The sequence below is a fragment of the Panulirus ornatus genome, chromosome 54 (genome assembly GCF_036320965.1).
Source record: "Panulirus ornatus isolate Po-2019 chromosome 54, ASM3632096v1, whole genome shotgun sequence".
NCBI lineage: Eukaryota > Metazoa > Arthropoda > Malacostraca > Decapoda > Palinuridae > Panulirus > Panulirus ornatus.
This window is the reverse complement of record NC_092277.1, coordinates 4,114,734-4,122,434: the sequence shown is the minus strand read 5'-3', so window position 1 is coordinate 4,122,434 and position 7,701 is coordinate 4,114,734.

Genomic DNA, 7,701 nt, shown 5'->3' with positions numbered 1-7,701 from the left:
GGCCATTTCTCTCGTCTGTTTCCTTGCGCTACCTCGCAAACGCGGGAGACAGCGACAAAGGAAAATATATATATATATATATATATATATATATATATATATATATATATATATATATATATATATATATTATATACTGTGAAGGGAATGGGACCGAGGACTGAGCCCTGTGGCACACACGACTCGTCACGTTCAACCAATCTTGAAGCTTCCGGTCATTCAAAGATCATCAAATTCTAACTTCTGAGGGGCTCCACTGAGTATTGCCCAAGGCTTCAAGAACTCCTGGGGACGTATCAAGGCAGAAGCAACAAGATGTCAAGAGGAAGTTTTAGGACGAGGTGGCTGCTCTGTTGTGCGCCGCTGCATTGAGAAGGAGACAGGCCAGCAGTATGCTGCTAAAATTATTGATTTAAGTGACTCTTCTGAACATGGAGTGTATGAGGCAACTATTCGGGAAATAGAAGTTCTACGAACAGTAGCTGGGCATCCGTACATCAACTTATTATGAGGCAGTTGTTTGAGGCACTGGCCCATGTTCATGGCAAAGGCATTGTGCATCGGGACCTTAAGCCTGAGAATATTCTCTTAGATGACAACTTTAACATCAAGCTTACTGACTTTGGCTTTGCAAAAGTACTGAAGCCTGGAGAGACGCTGACAGCTCTACGCTTGCCGAACAGCGGAGGAGACTTGGAGGGGAACAACCTGACGGTGATTCACTCGGCCGACTTCGAGCACCTAGACGACCTTCGCATCCTTGGACGAGAACGCTGTCCTAAGCTGCTCCCGCAGCGCTCAGGAAGTCAGCCACATCAAGATCATAAAAGAGTTTTCAGGGAAGCATGAGGAGTGGGAAGAGCGATACCAGTTTGCTCCAGCCTTCACTCCTGCCTGCAGTAGCATGCTTTCTGACATGTTTCATGAGCTCCTCTTCGCCAACGAAACTACCTTGGCCCACCAGGGATGCTACTACGTTTGTGAATCAAGAACCATTGCAACACAAACCTCGCCAGGTGGTAGAGTGTCCCGCAGTGTATCGAGACAGACTTCCCCAGAACCTTTTTTAAAGGGGAAGTAAATGTTTATAGTTGTGTTACTGGAGTGATAGTTTTCATACATGGTGCTTTGACAAGAAAATAGTGAAATTGGAAAAAATGTAGCTTAGACATTGAAGCTTATTGATACAGTGGTTAAATTGATGAGAACTACCATTGACGTTTGTGTAAATAAATTAAACATTTCCTTTTTCCATAGCCAGAGGTTGAACCATTATGTGACATTCATTTTTTCATTTCATTTCAAGCTAGAAGTTTCAGTTTTCTAAATTGTTTCTTACATTTTTCACAAGTATATATATGTATGTGTGTGTGTGTGTGTATATGTGCGTGTGTGTGTGTATGTGTGTGTATGTGTATATATATATGTATATTATCGCTGGGGATAGGGGTGAAAGAATACTTCCCACGCATTCCTCGCGTGTCGTAGAAAGCGACTAGAGGGGACGGGAGCGGGGGGCCAGAAATCCTCCCCTCCTTGTATTTCTTTTAACTTTCTAAAATGGGAAACAGAAGAAGGAGTCACGCGGGGAGTGCTCATCCTCCTCGAAGGCTCAGATTGGGGTGCCTAAATGTGTGTGGATGTAACCAAGATGTGAAAAAAGGAGAGATAGGTAGTATGTTTGAGGAAAGGAACCTGGATGTTTTGGCTCTGAGTGAAACGAAGCTCAAGGGTAAAGGGTAAAGTGGTTTGGGAATGTCTTGGGAGTAAAGTCAGGGGTTAGTGAGAGGACAAGAGCAAGGGAAAGAGTAGCAGTACTCCTGAAACAGGAGTTGTGGAAGTATGTAATAGAATGTAAGAAAGTAAATTCTCGATTAATATGGGTAAAACTGAAAGTTGATGGAGAGAGATGGGTGATTATTGGTGCATATGCACCTGGGCATGAGAAGAAAGATCATGAGAGGCAAGTGTTTTGGAAGCAGCTGAATGAGTGTGTTAGTGGTTTTGATGCACGAGACCGGGTTATAGTGATGGGTGATTTGAATGCAAAGGTGAGTAATGTGGCAGTTGAGGGAGTAATTGGTATACATGGGGTGTTCACTGTTGTAAATGGAAATGGTGAAGAAATTGTAGATTTATGTGCTGAAAAAGGACTGGTGATTGGGAATACCTGGTTTAAAAAGCGAGATATACATAAGTATACGTATGTAAGTAGGAGAGATGGCCAGAGAGCATTATTGGATTACGTGTTAATTGACAGGCGCGCGAAAGAGAGATTTTTGGATGTTAATGTGCTGAGAGGTGCAACTGGAGAGATGTCTGATCATTATCTTGTGGAGGCTAACGTGAAGATTTGTATGGGTTTTCAGAAAAGAAGAGTGAATGTTGGGGTGAAGAGGGTGGTGAGAGTAAGTGAGCTTGGGAAGGAGACTTGTCTAAGGAAGTACCAGGAGAGACTGAGTACAGAATGGAAAAAGGTGAGAACAATGGAAGTAAGGGGAGTGGGGGAGGAATGGGATGTATTTAGGGAATCAGTGATGGATTGCGCAAAAGATGCTTGTGGCATGAGAAGAGTGGGAGGTGGGTTGATTAGAAAGGGTAGTGAGTGGTGGGATGAAGAAGTAAGAGTATTAGTGAAAGAGAAGAGAGAGGCATTTGGACGATTTTTGCAGGGAAAAAATGCAGTTGAGTGGGAGACGTATAAAAGAAAGAGACAGGAGGTCAAGAGAAAGGTGCAAGAGGTGAAAAAAAGGGCAAATGAGAGTTGGGGTGAGAGAGTATCATTAAATTTTAGGGAGAATAAAACGATGTTCTGGAAGGAGGTAAATAAAGTGCGTAAGACAAGGGAGCAAATGGGAACTTCAGTGAAGGGCGCAAATGGGGAGGTGATAACAAGTAGTGGTGATGTGAGAAGGAGATGCAGTGAGTATTTTGAAGGTTTGTTGAATGTGTTTGATGATAGAGTGGCAGATATAGGGTGTTTTGGTCGAGGTGGTGTGCAGAGTGCGAGGGTTAGGGAAAATGATTTGGTAAACAGAGAAGAGGTAGTAAAAGCTTTGCGGAAGATGAAAGCCGGCAAGGCAGCAGGTTTGGATGGTATTGCAGTGGAATTTATTAAAAAAGGGGGTGACTGTATTGTTGACTGGTTGGTAAGGTTATTTAATGTATGTATGACTCATGGTGAGGTGCCTGAGGATTGGCGGAATGCGTGCATAGTGCCATTGTACAAAGGCAAAGGGGATAAGAGTGAGTGCTCAAATTACAGAGGTATAAGTTTGTTGAGTATTCCTGGCAAATTATATGGGAGGGTATTGATTGAGAGGGTGAAGGCATGTACAGAGCATCAGATTGGGGAAGAGCAGTGTGGTTTCAGAAGTGGTAGAGGATGTGTGGATCAGGTGTTTGCTTTGAATAATTTATGTGAGAAATACTTAGAAAAGCAAATGGATTTGTATGTAGCATTTATGCATCTGGAGAAGGCATATGATAGAGTTGATAGAGATGCTCTGTGGAAGGTATTAAGAATATATGGTGTGGGAGGCAAGTTGTTAGAAGCAGTGGAAAGTTTTTATCGAGGATGTAAGGCATGTGTACGTGTAGGAAGAGAGGAAAGTGATTGGTTCTCAGTGAATGTAGGTTTGCGGCAGGGGTGTGTGATGTCTCCATGGTTGTTTAATTTGTTTATGGATGGGGTTGTTAGGGAGGTGAATGCAAGAGTTTTGGAAAGAGGGGCAACTATGAAGTCTGTTGGGGATGAGAGAGCTTGGGAAGTGAGTCAGTTGTTGTTCGCTGATGATACAGCGCTGGTGGCTGATTCTTGTGAGAAACTGCAGAAGCTGGTGACTGAGTTTGGTAAAGTGTGTGAAAGAAGAAAGTTAAGAGTAAATGTTAATAAGAGCAAGGTTATTAGGTACAGTAGGGTTGAGGGTCAAGTCAATTGGGAGGTGAGTTTGAATGGAGAAAAACTGGAGGAAGTGAAGTGTTTTAGATATCTGGGAGTGGATCTGGCAGCGGATGGGACCATGGAAGCGGAAGTGGATCATAGGGTGGGGGAGGGGGCGAAAATTCTGGGAGCCTTGAAGAATGTGTGGAAGTCGAGAACATTATCTCGGAGAGCAAAAATGGGTATGTTTGAAGGAATAGTGGTTCCAACAATGTTGTATGGTTGCGAGGCGTGGACTATGGATAGAGTTGTGCGCAGGAGGATGGATGTGCTGGAAATGAGATGTTTGAGGACAATGTGTGGTGTGAGGTGGTTTGATCGAGTAAGTAACGTAAGGGTAAGAGAGATGTGTGGAAATAAAAAAAGCGTGGTTGAGAGAGCAGAAGAGGGTGTTTTGAAATGGTTTGGTCACATGGAGAGAATGAGTGAGGAAAGATTGACCAAGAGGATATATGTGTCAGAGGTGGAGGGGACGAGGAGAAGAGGGAGACCAAATTGGAGGTGGAAAGATGGAGTGAAAAAGATTTTGTGTGATCGGGGCCTGAACATGCAGGAGGGTGAAAGGAGGGCAAGGAATAGAGTAAATTGGAGCGATGTGGTATACCAGGGTTGACGTGCTGTCAGTGGATTGAATCAAGGCATGTGAAGCGTCTGGGGTAAACCATGGAAAGCTGTGTAGGTATGTATATTTGCGTGTGTGGACGTATGTATATACATGTGTATGGGGGTGGGTTGGGCCATTTCTTTCGTCTGTTTCCTTGCGCTACCTCGCAAACGCGGGAGACAGCGACAAAGCAAAAAAAAAAAAAGAAAAAAAGATATATATATATATATATATATATATATATATATATATATATATATATATATATGGGATGAAGAAGTAAGATTATTAGTGAAAGAGAAGAGAGAGGCATTTGGACGATTTTTGCAGGGAAAAAATGCAATTGAGTGGGAGATGTATAAAAGAAAGAGACAGGAGGTCAAGAGAAAGGTGCAAGAGGTGAAAAAGAGGGCAAATGAGAGTTGGGGTGAGAGAGTATCATTAAATTTTAGGGAGAATAAAAAGATGTTCTGGAAGGAGGTAAATAAAGTGCGTAAGATAAGGGAGCAAATGGGAACTTCAGTGAAGGGCGCAAATGGGGAGGTGATAACAAGTAGTGGTGATGTGAGAAGGAGATGCAGTGAGTATTTTGAAGGTTTGTTGAATATGTTTGATGATAGAGTGGCAGATATACGGTGTTTTGTTCGAGGTGGTGTGCAAAGTGAGAGGGTTAGGGAAAATGATTTGGTAAACAGAGAAGAGGTAGTAAAAGCTTTGCGGAAGATGGAAGCCGGCAAGGCAGCAGGTTTGGATTGTATTGCAGTGCAATGTATTAAAAAAGGGGGTGACTGTATTATTGACTGGTTGGTAAGGTTATTTAATGTATGTATGACTCATGGTGAGGTGCCTGAGGATTGGCAGAATGCATGCATAGTGCCATTGTACAAAGGGAAAGGGGATAAGAGTGAGTGCTCAAATTACAGAGGTATAAGTTTCTTGAGTATTCCTGGTAAATTAGATGGGAGGGTATTGATTGAGAGGGTGAAGGCATGTACAGAGCATCAGATTGGGGAAGAGCAGTGTGGTTTCAGAAGTGGTAGAGGATGTGTGGATCAGGTGTTTGCTTTGAAGAATGTATGTGAGAAATACTTAGAAAAGCAAATGGATTTGTATGTAGCATTTATGGATCTGGAGAAGGCATATGAAAGAGTTGATAGAGATGCTCTGTCGAAGGTATTAAGATTATATGGTGTGGGAGGCAAGTTGTTAGAAGCAGTTAAAAGTTTTTATCAAGGATGTAACGCATGTGTACGTGTAGGAAGAGAGGAAAGTGATTGGTTCTCAGTGAATGTAGGTTTGCAGCAGGGGTGTGTGATATCTCCATGGTTGTTCAATTTGTTTATGGATGGGGTTGTTAGGGAGGTGAATGCAAGCGTTTTGGAAAGAGGGGCAAGTATGAAGTCTGTTGTCGATGAGAGAGCTTGGGAAGTGAGTCACTTGTTGTTCGCTGATGATACAGCGCTGGTGGCTGATTCATGTGAGAAACTGCAGAAGCTGGTGACTGAGTTTGGTAAAGTGTGTGAAAGAAGAAAGTTAAGAGTAAATGTGAATAAGAGCAAGGTTATTAGGTACAGTAGGGTAGAGGGTCAAGTCAATTGGGAGGTAAGTTTGAATAGAGAAAAACTGGAGGAAGTAAAGTGTTTTAGATATCTAGGAGTGGATCTGGCAGCGGATGGAACCATGGAAGCGGAAGTGAATCATTGGGTGGGGGAGGGGGCGAAAATCCTGTGAGCCTTGAAGAATGCGTGGAAGTCAAGAACATTATCTCGGAAAGCAAAAATGGGTATGTTTGAAGGAATAGTGTTTCCAACAAAGTTGTATGGTTGCGAGGTGTGGGCTATGGATAGAGTTGTGCGCAGGAGGGTGGATGTGCTGGAAATGAGATGTTTTAGGACAATATGTGGTGTGAGGTGGTTTGATCAAGTAAGTAATGTAAGGGTAAGAGAGATGTGTGGAAATAAACAGAGCATGGTTGAGAGAGCAGAAGAGGGTGTTTTGAAATGGTTTGGGCACATGGAGAGAATGAATGAGGAAAGATTGACCAAGAGGATATATGTGTCGGAGGTGGAGGGAACGAGGAGAAGTGGGAGACCAAATTGGAGGTGGAAAGATGGAGTGAAAAAGATTTTGAGTGATCGGGGCCTGAACATGCAGGAGGGTGAAAGGCGGGCAAGGAATAGAGTGAATTGGATCGATGTGGTATACCGGGGTTGACGTGCTGTCAGTGGATTGAATCGGGGCATGTGAAGCATCTGGAATAAACCATGGAAAGTTGTGTGGGGCCTGGATGTGGAAAGGGAGCTGTGGTTTCGGGCATTATTGCATGACAGCTAGAGACTGTGAACAAAAGGGGCCTTTGTTGTCCTGGTGCTACCTCACACACATGAGGGGGAAGGGGGATGGTATTTCATGTGTGGCGAGGTGGCGATGGGAATGAATAAAGGCAGACAGTGTGAATTGTGTGCATGGGTATATATGTATGTGTCTGTGTGTGTATATATATGTGTACATTGAGATGTATAGGTATGTATATTTGCGTGTGTGGACGTGTATGTATATACATTGTGTATGGTGGTGGGTTGGGCCATTTCTTTCGTCTGTTTCCTTGCGCTACCTCGCAAACGCGGGAGACAGCGACAAAGCAAAATAAATAAATAAATAAATATATATATATATATATATATATATATATATATATATATATATATATATATATATATATATATATTTTTTTTTTTTTTTTTTTTGCTTTGTCGCTGTTACCCGCGTTTGCGAGGTAGCGCAAGGAAACAGACGAAAGAAATGGCCCAACCCACCCCCATACACATGTATATACATACGTCCACACACGCAAATATATATACCTACACAGCTTTCCATGGTTTACCCCAGACGCTTCACATGCTCTGATTCAATCCACTGACAGCGCGTCAACCCCGGTATACCACATCGATCCAATTCACTCTATTCCTTGCCCTCCTTTCACCCTCCTGCATGTTCAGGCCCCGATCACACAAAATCTTTTTCACTCCATCTTTCCACCTCCAATTTGGTCTCCCACTTCTCCTCGTTCCCTCCACCTCCGACACATATATCCTCTTGGTCAATCTTTCCTCACTCATTCTCTCCATGTGCCCAAACCATTTCAAAACAC